The sequence below is a fragment of the Leptidea sinapis genome, chromosome 11 (genome assembly GCF_905404315.1).
Source record: "Leptidea sinapis chromosome 11, ilLepSina1.1, whole genome shotgun sequence".
NCBI lineage: Eukaryota > Metazoa > Arthropoda > Insecta > Lepidoptera > Pieridae > Leptidea > Leptidea sinapis.
In genome coordinates, this window is record NC_066275.1 from 4,772,592 (window position 1) to 4,794,925 (window position 22,334).

At 31.5% G+C, this 22,334-nt stretch overlaps 1 long non-coding RNA gene across 2 annotated transcripts; it reads right to left on the minus strand.

Moving 5' to 3' along the window:
* Positions 1 to 19,557, minus strand: LOC126966770 (uncharacterized). 2 transcript variants are annotated; one of them, XR_007729787.1, is made up of 8 exons: positions 18,524 to 19,557; positions 18,037 to 18,197; positions 16,934 to 17,150; positions 15,805 to 16,041; positions 10,368 to 10,532; positions 7,852 to 8,130; positions 3,383 to 3,626; positions 1 to 656 (listed from the first exon to the last, which is right to left on the minus strand). It is a non-coding gene; the product is annotated as an uncharacterized LOC126966770 (long non-coding RNA). The 2 variants fall into 2 exon arrangements; XR_007729786.1 differs by lacking the exon at positions 1 to 656 and having other exon boundaries at positions 783 to 3,626.
* Positions 19,558 to 22,334: the final 2,777 nt, after the last annotated feature.

The window sequence follows — 22,334 nt, forward strand, 5'->3', positions numbered from 1 at the left end:
TATATATATATATATATATATATATATATATATATATATCATAATTTACAATCAAACATATAATACGTTACACTCATTGCTCACAAGTCTTAGCGCGTTGTGGTCACGCGGAATTTCTCACACGACCGCAATGCGTCGTGAGCTTTTGTTTTACAAAATTTTGGTAAATAATTAACTTTTAATATTATAATTTATACTACACTTTGTGAATAGAGGGAATGGTCTAGGCTATATAAATTTAATCAGGTTATTAAAAATTATGTGCAGAACGAGCATACATTGCCCTGGAATTAACGCACATCTTGTGCCCATGAGTATCATTAATACCTAAAACGTTAGATTTAGCGCATCAACAAAATGACTCATGGTCATGCAACACAGACGACATCGCATTGTGACCGTCCTCCTGAATTTTAAAGATATCTCGTGTGTCCGTAATGCCACGATTCAATCGTCGGTTTACGAATGGTTGTGTTCTAAGAAGCTTCTGACAATGGCGCTCTCGTGCGTGGTGAGGTTGGCCCGGCAACTGAACTGCAGCCGCTTGCTGCAGGTCCACCGCGTCTTGTTGCGGTAGCTTTCGTGCTTGATGAACTTGTGTCCGTCCACGTGAAGCACCGGGAAGCCCCGCTTGGACACGCCGACGCTCGCTGTCACTTTACAAACAAACCGATCATTTAATATCTCATATTAAAATATTTAACTTAACTGCTAGTTACTACAATTACTATATACTTAGCAGTGGCTTGGTACTAATAATGTAAATAATTGAAATTAATACATACTTTGGTACAAAACACTTTATTCAATTTAATCACAAGAATGTCTACAACTGGTTCACTTCTTATTTAAATATTTAAGGTTGCTATTGTAACATATATGGTGTGTGTGTGTTACATTCCATCAAAAATAAAAATATTTCAATTGAACTGTGTTATTGTAAAAAATCTTTCCGATTAATTGTATTCCCTAAGATTTTTAAAGGACCTACCATGAACTCTTATTGAGATTCAATTAACAACCTAAAATGAACTGCTTTGCTACTCATACCACGACATTATTAGAGCTATCCAATTTTGGTTGACGTCAAATCAAGTCGGAAATTGAATCGCATACTGTTTTAGTTGGTACATTCATTCGTACCATGAGGTAATATTTCAACCTAAACTGGATAGCTTAAAGTGAGCGATTCAAAAATTTTGAGTCGTTTTGTTAATAACTTTTATAAACTATTGAAAACATAAAGAAAAGGAAAATGGAATTGATGAAAGATGAGATGAGAATACTTTATTGGACTTTTTGTAAAACAAAAACTGAAAATAAATACTAAAAACAAGGCAATACCTAAGGCCCCTGGCTATAAGCCTGTTCGCAAGAATGAATTAAAAAAAATGTACTCTGTTCTCCTGTCAAATCAACATGGGGCGTTCATAGGTCATTTTAATCAGTTTATTTTTACGAATACGAGTTTAGGTTCCTAAACTGAATTGCATCGGCATTAAATCGCTAATTAAAAGTAGATGGTAGGCCTTCTGCAGTGTAAAAAAATAGATTTTATTTAGTTTATGTCATATTATATAGTTTTAATTATTACTTTAATGTCACCCTGTAAAGAAAAAGTTTTCACAGATTGTAATTTACATTGTACGCCCAGGTGAACATAATAAATTTCCAACGAGTCTAACAAAAATGATAATTTTCAGGATTTTTCGGTGGACTGGATTTTGTTGCTTCGTACTGTCTTAGCAAACAAGGCAAAATGGGAATAACCGTTGGCGGATATCGGTTTAGGTTCAACGGATGTGCAAGAAATGGGAAAATAAGGTGGCGATGCTCAAGAGGACCTTGGTGTAAAGCAGCTCTTCACACATACAATGGCAGGATCGTGTACTTACAGAGCACACATAACTGTGGGCCTAAGCCGTCCGTCACTTGAATGTTAATGTATTATTATTCAAAATGTCCGAATTTTAACTGGAATATTTTTTATTTATTTACTTGTATACCTTTTATTTATATGTGAAGAACACTTATACAATAAAACTGGGGCGTGCATTGGTTTTCCAGCAAGGTAGGCATGAAGATCAAACTAGTTGTGCTTTAGTCCGACGGCGCTAGGTTTTGAGATCAAAATATTGAAGTTGTTTGTGTTTCGCGTATAGTTTCGGGGACCATTTGGTCAACCTAATATTTTAGTTGATGTCACTCTAGATAGGTACAAGTACCTAACAATATGACATTATGTAGTTAGAAATTTAGTTATATCTTTTTCTTTTTATTTAATTAATTCATCTTTGTTATATTTTCTACAAAATAATTTTATATTGATATGATTTAAATTACACTCTTGAAAAATGACATACAGTCCGCTTTTTTATTAGCTTCAGAATACCTTAATTAATTTTCCTAGATATTTCCATATAAAAACTTACTGGATGAGTGTTTAATGGAAGTTTGGTTTTAGAATAATAGAACCAAATTAAAATAAAATAACTATAATCCCAGTGCTATATAATTTTAATTAAGGTTTTTATTGAAGTAGGTTATGCCTAATTGCCTATATTTAATGCACGCCCCTTTTTTATTATAAAAATACTTATACAATTTAAAAAAAAATATTCTTCAAGTATATAATATATATTTGTATGCATTTTTAATGCAAGCTGAATGCAAATCAAAATCCTACAATCATAGGAATTTTAACACATATAGGTTAAAAAAAATTAACAGTATTCAGTAATTGTTTCTTTTGCTGGATCTAAAATATAACAACATGTGTTTCAATGTTAACTTCAGCAAAAGAATTTAGTCGCAATTCATCTTACATTGTTTTTTGATCTGCTAAAGTTTTGACTCCAAAATTTATCAAATTATATTACGATACATTTGACTTTTTTTATTCTTCTTTCATTATTCTTTGCTATCTTCCTTTCGATTTTTACTAAGGCCTAAAATAGAAATACCATGCGCAGGATTATCGATCACTCGTTTATTCACGTTTGTCTTAGACACGTCAGAAGCTCCTAAGTTAGTGAAATCAATAACAATAATTACAGGGTCAATTTGTACATTTTAAATGTATAGTATATCAACAGCAAAGTTTAAGTAACAGACAACAGTAGTCTAGTTATAATATATATTAGTTATTTCATCTGCTTTTAACTATTTTGTGTCAAATGTAAGTTTTTCATTAGAAAAAACTATTTGAAATAGAGTTGTATTTTTAGAGTTAATATTAATATAAGATTTTGTATAAAGATGTTCAGATTGCATTTTGTTCTTGTGTGCGTTGTAATTATTTTTCACCTAAAGTAATATAATAATAGTGATTTCGTGTTCAAATACGAAATCACTGCATCAATTTAAGGTATATTGTACCAACTGTATATATTTTGGAGAGTCCTCTCTCTTAACAGTTTCCAAACATATATATTTCTTTCTTCGCTAGACGTCCAAATCAGAAAACGAACTGCTTGATCTCGACGAAGGTAGATCCAGCCACGTTGAAGAATCAGAAATATTTAGGTCTATATCAGATGTAATATTGCTTGAAAGGTCACTTAATGGTTTTTCGTCATCTTGTTGAATATTCGTATCTGTGATTCTTTCAATTCTTACTTGTACACCTGTAATAAAATAATATTATTAAATCATTGTCATTTTTAAGATTTTGCCAGTAAAATATTCTAAAGACCCTTATAAACTCCTTACTTATATATACATTAAAATATGAACTCATCAATTACAACTCAACTTCTACCTCTGTGGGAAATAAATAAATAAATAAAGATGAAAGCCTTAAAAACACAATTTAAAAATATTTTAACAAAAAAGATATGTAATTCGGATAAATCGTGTGACATACACACGCATTATAAAATACAACGTAGGTTTAACTTATCTGGCAGAAACGCCACAACTAAGATATAAGTAAACTAAATCGTTACTATAAATGAGCTTAGGCAAGCTGTTACGAATAAGAACTTTTAAAAAATATTGCCAAATTTACAAATTTGTATTGTCTATACTATTGTAAATACTTATTATTTGTATTTTGTACTCTCTCAACAATTGCGGTTCATAAATAAAGTAAATAATAACAATAAATAGTTCACAAATATTTATTTTCTATAAATTATCTAGGATCATGTACAGAGCTTTTGTGATGCAATAAATATCAAATGTTATAATAGCATAAATTCAATTTTTTTTTATCAAACTAGATTTAACTAAATGTTGAGGGAGAATGCAATGTATTTTGTATTATATGTATTGTTTTATTTAAAAAATGTGTCTGTATAACAGAAAATTATAATTCAATTAATTGTCTATCGCTACTCCCTCAACATTCAGTGAAAATTATTTTTATCAAATAACAGATAGACATGAGATTATATCAATAGTGATGTTTATGTCAATAGCAGCTGTTAAGAGAAAAGTATTTACATGTATATTAACTACATAACATTATAACTAATCTTATCGATTATATTTTATAAAGAATCCTATCAAAAATGTTTAATTTAGATCTAAGGAGTATTCACATAGAATGATAAGAAAACATTTGAAATATAGCAATAACGAAATATAGGAATTAAGGTAACTGTTAATATATATATAACGCTTTCACAAATTTTTGTCGTTATACTATTTCTAATACCACGGTGTATCTTTATTTCCGTTTGCGACAAATATGTGAAATAAATACTTAAGGCGTGTATAACTAAATGATTAGCGGTTGATAAAACTTCTTTAGATAACTTAGTAGATATTGTAGCAGTATTAGTAATGTAACGTTTAGGAGACAATAACATTTTTCTATTAGTTCTACTAACAGTATTTTTAGTCACTATTTCCTTAGTCGCGTGATTTTTATCACGCTACTTTTCTTTTCTTATTCTTACTTTTCTGCTCCTCTGAGGGTGGTTATTACTGGCCAGTAAGTGTCGTAACTAGGTGAGATCGGCGGATATGTGATCGTCGTCGGGCTCTCTTGCCTTCGAATTAGCCAATGTTGATTAACTAATAGATAATGTGACAGAAGTAGGCAACAAGTTATTCCATAGTGTGGTGTGGTTTTAAATTTTAGTTTGTCGAGTTTAAAATCTATTTGACCTCTTGGCGGTTGGCGGTTTGCAAAGACAACTCCAAACCATATCTCGAAATGTGACGTTTTAGAAGAATGCAACTTAAGTTATGTAAATACATTTTCTGCTTTAATTGGTTCTGTCATGTATGATTGCAACAAATGTGAATTAATTCAAAACCAGTTGAATATTAATAACTTCATAGTGCTACTTCTATTTTTTTGCTTTCTGTACCTAAATACAATGTGATTTATCGTTGGTTTGCATTGTAAAAAAATATGATTCTATATTAAAAGATCAACGGAAAAAATAGTTAAGGTCAATTTTCTATTCATTTGTTACATTACACTTTTGTTATCATTTACTTTTTTGAGTGTACAATTTTAATAATAAGTGGCTCATTACTAAGAAACCGGTCTACCTCCCAATCTTATATTTTTATAAAGTTACGGTCAGACGAAGTTTTATGAATAATGTTATACATATAAGGCAGATTCATAATTCCCTGCCTCTACACGAGGCATCCTCAGGACGTGTTGCCTCGCCAAAACCTGGCACGACACTCAACTTGAGTCTCGTGCTCACTCACTCACAAAGAAAACTCAAATCATTTGTATTCTCTCATAAATATAACTATTGTGAACATCTACTTACGTCGCTTAATATATATCGATATCCTTTCTAATAATAAACTACGACACTTAATAATAGATTTAAAAAGTAAAATATTTTATTAGCTAAGGATGTGTAAGATTAATAATTCCGAAGATAATTATTTTTAATTTGTTTTTTTTTTCTTTATTGTTCACAATTAAAAGTATTACGCAGAAAATACATATAAAGTCACCCACAAGAAACCATGTAAGGTTTATCCGTGGGGACTAGATCGCTCTTAATTACTAACATTATTATATTCAATTCTTTTACTAATCATATTAACACGCCTTATATATACATAATAACATTAAAAATTGTTTGCTTAATAAATACTTTGCCTTTTCCGGTTTTTTCTCAATAGTTTCTAAAACGTTTGCTGGCAAACCATTTAGTGTGTCTGGCAATAAATACTCGTCATAATAAACACGTTGAGTGCTTTGATTTCAAGGCATTTATCATAATTTCTTCAAAAAGCTTTAATATACCATGAGTTTCGTATAACGAAATCATTTCATGATATATATATTATATCCATTTATTATATAGGTATCATAAAGAAAACTGAGTAGTTGGAACTAAGAATCCTTAAAGATATCATATATATTATATAAAAAGTTGTAAATTCCACCCTCTTCATGGTTGTGTACAAAAGTTACCTGTCGAACGTAAATGTCAGTGCCAAATATTGAATTTATATATGTATTGATGTGTGATTGAATGTTTGTTAATAAACTAGTCAAAAATATGTGTGTTTTATTAATTAATAAGGTACCTTAAGGTAATAGCAGAGGCGTGCATATCATATATGCCTATAGGCATGGCCTACCTCGTCAAGAAAGTGTTAAATAAATACAGTTAATAAATAATAAAATAAAAAAATATTAAAAAATAAAGTTGATTAAGTTTAATTTCTGTTATTAGAATAACAGGTTATAGATAACCAAACTTCTATTGAACACTGACTCATTCAATTTTTCCTTCCTATATAAACTAAATTCGTACGCTAAGCAGTCCCGATAATTCCTATACGACGCAAAAAGCATTTCATAAATCTTATTTATATTCAACAGCGCTAGGGCGGTAAGCCATCTTATTAACGAATTGAAGCGAGATAAGACGATTACTCCCGAGTCTGTCTTCCTGTCTCACTCGCTCCACATTAGGAGTTTATGGCTGTTTCGGTTTTTGTAATATCTTAGTACTTTCAACGAGCCTTGCTAGCCTCAGTTGAGGGTACGTGAATTTTGGACGAGTAAAAATATACTATATGTATATAATGTGTACCTAATGTGACCGTATAAGGTACGAATGTCGTCGAATGCATAGAATATATTACAGAAGTGGTACTAGTAAACCACCTACCTACTCAATATCCTAATAATAACTTATTTATTGATTATCTGTGGTAACAATATATAAAAGTGGGGAGTTGAACATAATAAGTCATACAACACCGCCGCGCTTCAAAATAAACAATGGCTACCACAACGGCGCCTATTTCTGCCGTGAAGCGGTAATGTGTAAGCATTGCTGTGTTTCGGTCTCAAGGGCGCCGTAGCTAGTGAAATTACTGAGAAAATGAGACTTAACATCTTATGTCTCTATCTGGTGACGAGCGCCATTGTAGTGTCGCTCAGAATTTTTGGGATTTTCAAGAATTCTGAGCGGCACTGCATTGTAATTAATTATAGTAGTATGTAGTATTGTAATTAGTTATTAAGTAAATTAGCGGAACCGACGAAGATTTATATTAACCACAATATATTTTAAAAGAAATAATATATATTTTTTTACCAAGTTCAATAGAGTTCAATATACTAACAATTTTAGAATTTATGTTGCTCTGAATGACGCATTTATGTGGCCTTGATGAAAAATGATTATTTAATATTTTCGTGAGATGGTTTTCGACAATCTTTTTTGTCCATCTTTTCAGGAATGGTAACTGATAAACTAGTATTTTTTCTTATCGTAATTTTATAAAAGCAGTGTATATCTATCGATTATATGTGTACATATTGAACAATATGTTGCACGTCCTAGAACTGATTGAGTCTTAAAATAACTTGTTGACAAAAATCATTGAAAAATGAAAAGTGCGGTTTACTTGGTATTCTTATCACTCCTTGTTTGAATTCATTAAACTTTCCTTGTCAAGAAATAGAACTTTATCCAATGACTCATATCTCGCCAACATCTAACGTATCTGTACTTATAATCTGCGAGCCAGAAACAACCCCATGCTCTTCCATAAGATGATCCAAAACATTCTGAAGATTCTGTTCTTGGTCGTCGTCTTTGGCAGTCTGATAATTGCAAATGCTACACGTGGGTATTGTATCAATGACATCAAATACTTTCCAAGCCCAGTGATTGTCGATACAATCTGTAACAAACGGTCATTTAATAGTATTAACAAGCCTGCTCCAAGCAAGTTTCGTCGTCGCTGGCCTACAAGGATTGAAAATCAATCATAAATTATTTACTCTTCATCATTTCAGCCGGAAGACGTCCACCGCCTGACAAAGGTCTCCCAAAAAGATCGAAAGAATTAACATTTTTCACCACTCCGTGAAAGTTTAGTTTTAATGAGGTAAAGTAGCAAAAAACGAATGAGTTTCTTTTTGCTATTGCCACTCTTTAAAATCAATATCTCAACCCCTTGGACTACAAATTATGGTGAGAATTAGAAGGCAAGGCCTATTCTTAACGATACGCTGACATTTTAACTTTAAAAAATCTCTAGAACAAGAAGAATCGACTAAATTTTCCGAGGAAACAAAGTTCGAGGCCAAACAAATAAAAGGCCTTCGTTTGTTAAAGCCAATAGTAGTAATTGGGAATACAATACTTTTGTGCATAATGCTAAATGTCAACTAATCAATTGTCATGAGTATTTCATCATCATCAGCCGGAAGACAGATGATGATGACCACTGCTGGACAAAGGCCTGCCCTAAAGATTTCCACGACGATCGGTCCTGCGCTGCCCTCATCCAAAGTATTCCGGCGATCTTGGCCAGATCGTCGGTTCATCTTGTGGGGGGCCTACCAACACTGCGTCTTCCGGTACGTGGTCACCATTCGATGACTTTACTGCCCCAACGGCCATCTATCCGTCGAATTATGTCCCCTGCCCACTGCCACTTCAATTTCGCAATCATTTGGACTATGTCTTTGAACTTTGGTTCTCCTATGGATCTCATTTCTGATTCGATCTCACAGGGAAACTCCGAGCATAGCCCTCTCCATTGCCCTCTGAGCGACCATGATCTTTCTCATAAGTCATAACATAAAATTATTATACATGGGGTACATTACAATTTGATTGTCAATATTGGAATATCATATTTAATTTATACTTATACGTTCTTAATACACATTACATAGCTTTAATTCAATGATATAATATAAAATAAACATTAGTTTGTAGGTACCTCTCAAAAATTACATTTGAATACTATTATTTTTGGCTAAAGAATTCTTTTAAACTATAAAAGCATTTATCTATTAGCCATAATTTTAATTTTTTATGCATTAATGTTTTAGGCATCTCTCTAATATTCTTTGGAAGGTGGTTAAATACCCTAATACACATAACATTTGCGTTATTTTGATGAAGCGCTGTTCTACAGTATGGCATCAGAAGGCGAGTTGGATCTCTTAATCCTAATATGGAATAGTCCTTTGCTGGTTTAAAAAGTTCACCATGTTTTTTAATGAACATACAAATTTCTAATATATATAGACCAGTAAGCGTTAACAGACGGTGCTTTTTGAATAATGGTCTACACGATTCTAGAGGACTTAGCTTTAGCTTCCGAAAAGTACAACTCGTCGCCCATTCTGCACATAGCCCCTGTGATTTCTGTATTTTCCCCAAAATCAAAGATTTGATGAGAGGAATTCACTTGTACCAATTCCGAAGAGGCAGTGATAGCGTTCAATCAGCACGCAGAAATCATGCCTTAAGATCTGTGTTCCTCCTGTTTTAAAAAATGGTTCGATCGCATGAAGAAATATTTGGAATGTAAAGGAGAGTATTTTGAAAAGCTTTAAACATAATATTTTTATTATAATATGTTGTTTTTTTAAGTTACGCAAAACTTTTAGTAATAGACGAACCCTGTGTGAAAGTGAGATATTCTTGCAGAGAAACCGAGGTGTGAGAAAGAGACGGAATAGATGAAGACCATGAAATCGTTTAGAAACAATTATGTGTCTCCTGTCAAATTGGACCGCGTTTTAATTTGTAGTGTTTTTATCGTTATATTTCTATGTTTTAACGGATATTAATTAAATTGTATCGTGTTCTGTATTAGATTGTGTTGTTAGATATAGAAACAATTAAAAAAGAGAAACATTGCACAGGTAAATACTGATTCTTCAATACTACTTTGTGTTTATTTTCGTAAAACATATGCACTAAAATACTAAATACCTATTAAATTTTTATACGCAGTAAACACTTAATTTTCTTAAGATTAGAATCATTTAAGAAAATATGTGTTAGATAATAAAATATTGTGAATATGACTCCATTTGTCACAGGGATTGATCAAAATCAAAGTACTACGCACTTCACTAAGTCACTAACACAAGTTCCATTATTTAAAGATCTCACCTGGACTCTTCTTGTGCACCACCTTCAGATGTCGGTTCATGTTCCCGGTTGCGTTGCCGCCATGACTGATCAGTCGTTTACAAAATCTACATTTAGCTGTCTTCTTTGTGACGTGGTCGAAGTGCCGCCACACCCAGCTACGACGAGGTTTCGGCTGCACTAGAACTATTAATACAACATATTATATATAAAACTAACAAGCAACTATTACGACAAACACTTGATGGCCGACTTTACATAAGACATACTGTAGGCCGTCACTACTAATACTGTTTCTCTCTATGTTACTATTAATGATAATACTACAATTGTAAAGGAAGCCTCAAATACACAGTTCCTTTCTTCTCGCGCCTTTCGCCTTGGGTCAACAAACCGCGGTTCGTGGATATGATGAAGCTGCTCGTACACAGGACGAAGCTTTTTTAATCCATTTGCGAAAATATTATTATAAATGCGATATTTAAAAAAAAGATACGGCCAGGAGTTGTAAATTATAATAAAGGAATTTTTCCCCATTATACTATCTACATAATACTAGATGACACTCGCTTGGCAGCTCATACTACCAGCGGTCATTTCCTACTCCTACAGTCCGAGTGATCGTCCGTGACTCAGAAAAACGTGCACACTGACGGCGTAATTCTCTATACTAGTTGGTCGCAGCGACAATAGCTATCTAATACTAGATGACCAGCGGTTATTTACTACTCCTACAGTCCGAGTGATCGACCGTGACTCAGAAAATAAACTATCAGAACTTCGCTCGCTTCTAATTCCTACTCTAGTGGTGACATAGACACATCGAGTCAGTGTTGAAAGTGAAATAATAAATAAAATAATAGCGTTTTAGCATTTAAAAGCAAATTAATAAGTGTAAAAGTGCTTAAACAATAAGATTAATATATGAATGTGTAAAAAGTAGTGAAAAACATAATACATTAACATCTAAATTGGAGCAATTCAGCGGTTATTTTATCATATTGTGACAAATGATCAAAACGAAGAAAACCCGAGTGGCTAACACAGTAGGTCAAAAATAGCAATTAACAAGCTGTCCTGTGAATGATAAGTGCGATAGTAAAGTAAAAGTGTAACATAAATTAAAACTTAACTTAAACTGAGTTGAAAACAAAACATGAGTTTATAAACAAATTTTACCTGTAGTACAATATTTAGAACACGAAGTTTTGAAATTGTTATCATTCTTATATCACTTTATTATTTACCACATAAATACACTAGTTAAAATACAATATTTAATTGATTCCTAAATAATAATGATGAATGAATTTGTGTCAATTAGGAAATAAACCGCCATTAGGTACAGTGAATCAATGAATTCTTCAATTTTATCTACAAACTCAGAGTATTTATCGAGAAGTCTTCCCGACTTATCAACGGATAATTCATATGAGTTTGTGGAATTAAAAGAAGAGGTACATAGTTTAAAAGAACAGTTAACATCAGCTCGTGGAGAGATAGAGAGTCTACTTCTAGAAATAAGTACGTTAAAAAAATTATCTATAGAACAAGAAATTACAATCACTAACCTTAAAAAAATCTGCGAAGGTCATACAAGAAGTTCCGCAAAAAAAAATGATAAATACACCAATAGTCACATTATTGTACAAAAGACAAATAATGACAATATAAACAATAGCTGCATTGACTTGAATCTACAATCTGACGACGATATACGAACTGAGGGTAGTCTCAAAAATAACAACAGTGGCAAATTATGAACTCCGAAACAGAGTTGTGCCATGTCCAATACACATTGTTCACAAAAAGCCACAGATGGCGCTACTCACACTAAAGATGTTGGTACAATCAAGAATGGTGAAATATTAATAATAGGTGGGAAACAGTGCTTAGGACTCACATCGCAACTAATAAAATCAAGAGAAAATACCAAATTTGGTAACTACTATATTAATTCATTTATAAAACCAAATGCTGAGTCAGAAAATTTATTGAAATCATGCTTACATATTCAGAATATCTCGAATAATTACATTACTTAACGTAGGTGAGAATGACTCAAACCCTTATAAAATGCTGAGAAACTTATCTGAAGTGATATCTTACATAAAAAAATGTAAAATTATAATTTTAAATTTGTTAAAAAATAGATATTTAAATGAGCAGAAGTTAAATAATTTACTGAATATTTTTTGTAAAAGTAAGCAAAATTTTGAATATTTGTTAATGAAAGGAATTTAAGCCGAAATAATTATTTAAAAATAATTTGTTCTAAAATTAATTATTTGATTGATTGTGATTATAATTGTAAAAAAATTTGACGATAAAAAAATCAAATGCTCCTCGAAAATCTAGCCATACAATTCGTTATATAAAAAACAAACCAGCCAAAGGTACAATACCTTATAATTTCCCCATAGTAACTGACAATTGATATACAGCAATGGTTAATAATTCTCAAAAATCTTCACTATGCAAAGGAACAATACCATTTTATTTCCAAAAAATAAAAATGAAACAAACATGTACATACAATCAGAATTATTATCAAAAAACAAACCATTACAAAGTGAAATAATAAATGGATATTTGTTACATCAAAATATAGCAGGCCTCCTGAACAAAAGGGAACAAATAGAATTATACCTCAATGAATTGGAAGACAAATCTATGACTATAAATATATTATGCTTCTCAGAGACATTTGACAAAACAGGGGATGAAACAAATATAAAAAAAAAAATTATAAGTTAGCATCGGTGTTCTGTAGACAGAATGAAAAGAGAGGTGGAGTCTATATAATGACACGACATTATATTAGATATTCCCCACTAGGTAAGTTATGTAATGAACTCTCAAGAGAAAAGGTATTTGAATGCTGTGGCATAGAGATATTGGATACTAATTACATTATCATCTGCTTATATCGAACTCCTAGCTCAAATATATCTGAATTCTTTGAACTTTTTCAGCTACATTTGCATAAGCTTATGACTAACAATAAAAAAATAATAACATGTGGTGACCTTAATATAGACATTATGAAGAAATCTAACAATAATAATCATTATATTGACATTCTAAACAACTTCAACTTGCAAATATACATTGGTAAGCCTACTCGAGAAAAATCATGTATTGACCACATAATTGGTAATATAAAACAGGCATATGGTAAAGTTTATTACCATCGTTTCTCTTAGATACATGCCAAATATTAAAATATCCCTTAAACCTCAATCACACTATTATTTCACTAGGAGAGATTTCTCTCAAGAAAATATGGAAAAATTTAATTATTATATCTCATGCTTATCTTGGTCTGAGGTATATATTCAGAACAGTTGCAAAGATGCATTTAATATTTTTTACGACACATTTTTTCTGTTTTTTAAGCAGTGTTTTCCTTATAAAACTATAAAAGTAAATATAAAACCAAAATGGATAACTAAGGGATTAAGAAAATCCTGCAACACAAAACGTCAACTTATGCATCAATATTACATAAACAAAAACAATACTAGAAAGATTAAATATAAAAACAATTATAAGCAATATAGTAAAATTCTTAAGAAATGCATATACAATGCAAAAACAAATAGTAGCGAACGTTATATAAAGAATTCAAGAAATAAAGGTAAAGCAGTCTGGAACCTCATTAAAGATAAAGTTGATGTAAATATAACACCCAACAATTTTTACAAGATTATACATAATGGCAAAAATATACAAAACCCAAATGATATTGCAAATGAATTTAATGATTATTTTATAAATAGGAGTAAGAATGTTAATGGAATAAAACCAGACTACAAATTAATAAATACGGTAAATTCCTCCATATTCTTAGCGCTCTGTACGGAAAACGAGGTAATAATAGCAAACAGCTTTTAAATAACACCAAGGCTGTTGGTCATGATAACATAACAACCCATGTTATAAAAACATGCAAAAATGCAATAGTTGCAGTACTGACATATTTATTCAATTTATCATTTGAACAAGGACAAATCCCCACAACTCTTAAGTCATCTATTATAGAACCACTTCACAAAAAAGGTACTCATACGGAACTTATTAATTATAGACCAATATAATACTCTTCTATCAAAAGTTTTTGAGAAAATAATGTATAAACGATTGACCAACTTTTTTACGAAATTCAACGTCATTACAGAGGAACAATACGCATTTCAACAAAATAAATCTACCACAGTGGCCGCATATACATTAGTTAAAAATCTGATAACAAAAATTGATCAAAAAATTAGAGTAACAGCAGTATTCTTGATATAACTCAAGCTTATGACTGTGTCGACTTCGAAATTCGATAAACAAATGTAATTTATATGGGCTTAGAGGTGTCAGTTCAAAATGGCTGGAAAGTTATATTAAAAATAGGCAACAGTGTGTCCAGATTGAAAAGATTGACGGAAGATCAAATATATTACGATATGAATCAAGTTGGAATCAAACTAAAACCGGAGTACCTCAGGGCAGTGTACTTGGACCATTATTATTTCTACTATATATCAACGACCTACCAAATATTACAGAAAATAAGTGTGTGTTATATGCTGATGACATTACAATAATTATCCCTGACACAAACACAAAAAGACCATACGACTCGGTCATAAATGATGAAATCATTAAAATCGGCAAATGGTTAGAAAGTAACAATTTAAATATTAATATAATAAAAACAAAAATATATACAATATAAAAATTATGATACCATTTATCCACCCCTTAGAAACATAACATACAATGAAATTAAAATTGATGAGGTTGAAAATACCAAATTCTTAGGCATAATAATGGATAATAATTGTAATGAAAGGGAAAGCTCACGTTGAATCATTATGCAAACGTCTTAATAAGTTTGTTTTTGCAATAAGGAGAATAAAAATAAAAAATCGGAAAAAGCGGCTTTAACGGCCTACCACGCTTACGTGGAGTCTATAATAAGGTATGGGATCATAATATGGGGTAACTCAACAGTAATAAATAGAGTCTTAATAGCGCAAAAAAAATGTTTGAGGGCTGCAGCGTGAAAAAAGGACCCCTTGAAATATGCAGATCCGTATTTAAAAAATATAACTTATTAACAATTGTTGAACTATACATATTTGAGCATATAAAAAATTTGACTTTCAGCTATAGAAGCGAGTTGCTAGCTCAACTTGCCGTCAAAAAAAATTTGACACGTTCTTACATATTATTTTTATAAAAAAAAGTCATAGTGAAATTACTCCATACGACTTGGCTTGATCTTGGAAATATTATAATATAGATATATTTATATTTTATAGATAATTATATATTATATATAGATCTTATAATAAAAAAAATAGTATTGGTACAAGTGTTGATATGAGATATTTAGGTGTAATGCGGGAGATTACACCTTTAAGATTAATCCACTCCCAGTGTAATACAGTAAAATACGTACATGACCGCACTTGCACCGCACCGTCTTCGTTTCTGCTGCGATTAGAAACGGAAGGTTGCGACGAATTGTGCACTTCCCTATTATATGCAACCAAATGTTTGGTTCGGATGTGCCGGTTCATGTTATTCGAGTTGTTAGCCTTTATCGACAGGCCCGCACTACACAGATTGCATCGATATATCGTTTTTGTTACTCGATCAAAGTATTTCCAAACCCAACTTCTTTTGCGGGGATATACTGAAAAAAGTAATAATGAACTTTGTCGTGATATTCAAATAAATCAAGTTAGTATGTATGTTACATAATTATAGGAGTTTAATTATCAAATTGCTGTATTGGTGTACAGTTTACTTTGGATTAATATCCTCATTAGTGGTAGATTTGAAGCGTGAAGCGGAAATAAAAAGCTACAAAGGTAAATAATAATAAATTCAATGTGATGGTAGAAGCCGAAGGATTGTTTGATGTAAGCAGTTGTAAAAAATAAATTAACATCTAAGGCCCTAATAATGTGAAAGATTATTTTAATGATAAAGATAGTTGCAACTAATGTTTCTAAATTTATTGTTAATGAATATTGTTACACTCATTTGAATGCTATTATAACTTTTGTACTTCATCCTGACTTGCACTAAATGACTTATAAGTTTTACAGTAAATAAAGAAATTTGAATTAGGTAGAATCAACTAGAGTCATCAGACCTGATCGCACAGTAGACTACTACTACCTACTATACTTGCAAAACCAAGTCAATACTCAAGCTGAACTGAATCAGGTAACAATCACAACATAAATCGTTAGCTATAAGATACATATAAGATCCTGTGCCTAATGTGGTGTCAGACGGCATATTCTCTGTATATTAGGCGTATATGGCTATGACTGGTTATGATAATTTGCCGCTGATTGCCACTTTGTATCGCATATAAGTAATGCTAGTAGTAGTAGCCCCCTTGTTATGCTCTGTAAGGGAATTTGGGAGACAGTACTGACTTATCATCAGTCAAACCTAAACACCAGTAATTTTATTATATAGTTCCCATACAACTTCATGTCCAATCTTTTGGGTTATTATTTGTTACCCATGGCTTATCGTAAAAAAGGAAATTTATTTTATTTTATACATACCAGACTCCTTATGTATCTTATAAGGTTTTTCTTGATTGTATTTAGATATTACTATGTATTTTGACTTCCGTTCAACAGTTTTGAAATTTTCTCCAGTTTTTTCATCCTGTTCATCACATAGCACCTCATTGATAACAATTTGTGGGGTAGACTCTTCCACCTCTTTATTACAATCTAAGAACTCCACTTGGTAGCACACATTTGAGTCAATACTGTCCTAAAAATCAATTACAACAATCAATGCAACCATGCACCTTATATAATATGTATTGTAATGTAATATAATAGTGTAATGTATTGTCCGAGTTTAAAATGTCTCTTTTTAAGGGAGTTATTTGTTATCTACTAGAAACACTGAAACTGACACGGAATAATAATATTGACACACTTTTTACACAAATTATCTTGCCCCAAGTTAAGCATATATAGCCTGTGTTATGGGTTACAAGACAATGATATATTTAATACAATATACTTACTTAAACATACATAAATTTATATAAACATACATAAATACATTTAAACATCCATGACTCGGAAACAAACATCCATATTCATCATATAAATGCTTGCACCTACCGGGATTCGAACCCGGGACATCTAGCTTAGTAGGTAGGATCGCTAACCACTCGGCTATACAGGTCGTCAAGTTTGTTTCAAAGTTTTGATAATCTTACTTGGAAAAAATCTGAACCTTAGAATCCCAATGAATACTAGTGTATTTCATTATTTGTAATTATTATTATTTATAATAGACTAAGCAGGTTTCGCTGATGCGTCTATATCATTTGCCATATCTATCCATATGTTTGTCCAGTCTATTCTTAAACTGATTAACAGATTTTGATTTAACCACATCCTTGGGCAATCTATTCCATATATGAACGACTCTGTTGGTCAGAAAGTGTTTCAATGGATTTGATGATGCTAATTGATATTCTAGCTTCATATCATGTCCCCTTAGTCTAGGATTGCTCTTCCTTGGAAACATGCTCTCAAAATTTGGGACATTATAATAATTATTTAGTATTTCGTATGTTTCAATTACATGGCCAATAATATATGTAAAAATAATATTACAGAGTTCAAAATTTATTCATTACCTTATGTAAATCATATATTTCTTTATGTGTTTCCTGCATGTGATGCAAAAGCTCTAAACATTTCTCCGTAACAGTCACCTCAGAAACACATATATTACACTTGAATAATCCACTAGATTCTTGCAAGAAATATAAGAATACCCAGTCTGGTAAACTGTTCTCTGAAATTAAATTATAGTATTTAAAAAATCTAGCCATCTTTACAATATGTAACTTTATAACAGGAAACAAAATTAAAAGAGTAATTTTTCAATGTTTTAATTTAAATAGTGTTATTAAACATACAGAATTCATATTATAAAAGAGATATAAATGAACTAGTTAGCATTAATTTTAAACTTTTTGCATTTTTAATTTTAGACATGCCTTTGCAATTATTTTATGTAGTTTAATGTATTATGACTGACAAATATTCTGATAATCAATAAATATTATGAACTATTAGTCTGAAAGGCAAATCATTAAAAGAAACACAATTACAACAAACCTTTTATTCGATATGGGTGGATAAATACAATACAGTAATCCTTTTATTTATAGCACAAATTTTGTGGATAAAAACAATTTCTAGAATTTGTATGTAGAAAATAGGTTTTCTAGTTACACTAATAAACAGTCAACCAAAACTACTACCAACAAATGATACATAATATCCAGGTGGTGAATCTGATTAGGTTTAAATAACTTTATTCTCATTAAGACCTATTGTCACTTACATGAGAAATTAATATTTTACAAATTAAAGTAGGTACTTAACAACAATGATTATGGTGGGTACAGAATGCAATTCAATGTTAGGCAAACAGATAAGACATAAAACAACCTACATATGTTATTGAAACATTTCATAATTATTGAGTATGTGCCTTTGAAGGCTCGCTTTAAAAGAAGTCAATGTTGCAGGTTGTTATATATCTGAACTCCCTCAAAGGTTATTGTGATTACAGTGATAAACAATTATATATTGCAAATATTCAGTAGTAAGTACAAGAACCTAGTTCTTTTTCCTAGTAATTGTTTTTCACATTGTACCAGATGCAGGTTATTTATAATATACCTAGCTAATAGTTAGTTTCTGATATAATTACTGAGCTTTAATCACTGAACAGGGGCTTTTTATGATTATGGAAGTCTCGAACTACTTCTACACCATAAGTTTGCATGTTTATTACAGATATGCAACCGGTTTTTTGTCTGTAGGAACAGTTCCATTGCTCTGCACCACACTGTAGTTTTGCTTTAAAAACGTATGTGTATCCCTGAAACATTATTTGGTGGCCTTTTTTGGTTGGTACACACTGTACTAAATCTTCTTGCGGCACTGAAACCAAAATATTTCATATAAAAAATCTTTGATATTATGCCTTAAAGCTCGATTTTTTAAGAAGGTTCAATTTAAAAAAAATTAAAAGAAGGATAAAAATCAAAAATTTAACGTAGCACTTTTTAAAAATGAAAATATTGGGGAATTATTTCATTTTGAACAAAACAGGTAAATCAAAACAACAATACACCCTAATCTGAAAATTTATGACAAACTGCTGACTGGTGACTGACAGTTGGCAGCTGGCAGTTGACAAATAGACATTACGACAAAATAATAGGTATTTTTTAATGGCAGCCCGATTTTATGTGAACTGCTGCATTTCACATAATAATCTGAATTGTTTCTTAGTTTAATTAAAATTTAAATAATAATATTGACACTTTTAATTTGGCAGAAAAAAGCACAATGCAATCTAAATATTTATTATAAAATGCATTACTAATAATTTTCTCTACAAAGCCATAATCCAACCATCAAAACTAGATGGCGCTAGCTACACTACAATAATAATTTATCACACGAGCTTGAAATGAAGCGTTACCTACAGTTATACACAACAATAATTGCTGAGTGCTGACAGATTCGTTGAATAATTTATATTGTTAGGAGAATGTAGGAACTTCGTGTAATTAATTAATTATATAAAATAACATACACCACAGAGATATTTAAAATGTGACGATATATTATGTATCGTGCAAGTAAACTTTTATAAAACTTCTTCATAGAGAACTAAAAAGCATAAAAGGCATTTATTATCTCAAAATTGATTTCTTTAGAATTTTTTTTGATGTCATTTCTAATATACTTTATACTACTGTTATTTTCTGCTATGCATAAAGATACAATAAAAATATGGTAAATATGTATATTTGCCTACGCGGGGTGGTTGAATACTTTTTCTTTAAAGTTTAGATGGATCAAACAGTTACGAACACACTCAAAAATAAAATAAAGATGGATGGAGACGCATGATTTTTCTATGTTCGAAAGCTCTTCTGTACCAGCTCCGTCTGAACAGGAACCACCCTCATCACGGTGATGTGTGGCATTCCACAAGCGCGTATCGTGAGAAAATTTTGGCTTCTCACAGCCACTTTATGGAATCAACTGCCAGGTCTAACTGTATAATAAATTTTGAAATACTATATAGCTTTTGAGTATCAAAAGGCATGCTCGGATCTACTTGAAAATATTCGTAAAGTCCTTTTCAGAACCCTGTAATTTTTCGAGGGAAACTGTAAGTACGGCAATGTAGCCTGGCTAGACAATGTCAATTGGGACTCGACGAATTATGGTAACGCATACATTTCACCATAAATTTTGCCAATTATTTATATATTATGCTTTTTCTATGCTAGTATTATAAAAGAATAATGAAAATATATAAAATACCACGTCAATTTTAGCTCAATGAACGCCACGATTAAATTATATAGTTAGATACCTAAGTCTTTTCCGTCACGACGTTGGCTTATGGACATTGACCATATCATCATAAATCGACGTAAAATACCAATTTGATCAAGATAACGTGGCATGGATATCATATTATGATATTTTATTTGAATAAAATAATGATTTACATGAACTGAAATTTTAAAATAAACTCGAAAACGCATAAGCGTATCTTTGCAAACGTAGGTTCGTATTCCAGAAGGTCTCAACTGTCAACACTGTTTTTTTAATATTAATCTTTCTACTAACCTATAATATCTTTCTAGTAATATACCTACCTCTTCAGGGTCGTCGGCGAATCGTTGGCAGAATCCTGAGGTGTTCATTAGAATTGCATTCTTTTCTGACGTAGGTACAGAATGAACAACGACTTGTTACCCTCGTTTACACCAAAAACAACTCAAAAACTTGTTTTATACAAAACTTGTCAAAACATAATTGTAATTGTCTCATACTTTCGTTCACACTGTGTTGCCAACAAGTCTTTATACAAATATAAACCACATTTGCGTTCACATATAGGTCTGAGACATGTTTGATCCAGCCTGACACATTGACAGCGTTCACACCAACATAAAACATACGTTTGTAACAAGTAAGCATTGTTAATTTTATTGAAGTTTATGTATAATACTTATTTGAAACAAGTCTATCTATGCTTGTTGGATAAAGTTTTATACATTTACCGAACATACCGCATTTTTTTAAGTGGAAAAGAAGATAATTGGTGTGTCATGGGTCAAAGAAACAAACTTTATCAGTAATATTTATCTCGGCTAACATTAAGATATTCTTTCAATACTTTCATAATCGTCTCGCAAGCATCAGTAATGCATTGACTTCTTTTTGCCTTTGATATCCGATGCAAATACAAAGAAGAATATAAATCAGCAGTAGCTAGAAATCTCAAATAAACAGCTAAAAACTGTGATTCCTCTGTTGTTGCAAGAGAATGTGTGCGGCGGGGTCACCAGGTGACCCGTACGCACGTACGCACCGTACGAATTGCTCTCCTGGAGTGACGGCATCTCCATAATGTTTATTCTGCTTAGAAATGTATAGTGCAACTTTTCTTTTAAATTCTTATATCATTCAATAAGGCACGAAAGGCTCCCTCTTGGTGTCATTCTCCTCAAAAATGATCGCGTCCAGTACTTGCGAGTTTTTTTCGCATTTGCTTCATTTTGTGGGATGTTGCACTGTTACGTTCAGTGTAATGTCAGTACCAGTAGTCAATTGAGCTATATGCGTTAAACTTCAGGACTGACGAATCTTAATTCTACAAGTTTATCTACAAGTCCACAACAAGTATAAAACATGAGATCATAAACATGTAGACAACTTGTAGTTCACACACGATTTCATCCAACATGTTTCATACAAATTTTGTTTGCAACAAGTTTTATATTATATTTATAGTTTACCAGTGGGAGCTTCTTTGCACAGGAGGCCGGCTAGATTATGGGTACCACAACGGCGCCTATTTCTGCCGTGAAGCAGTAATGTGTAAACA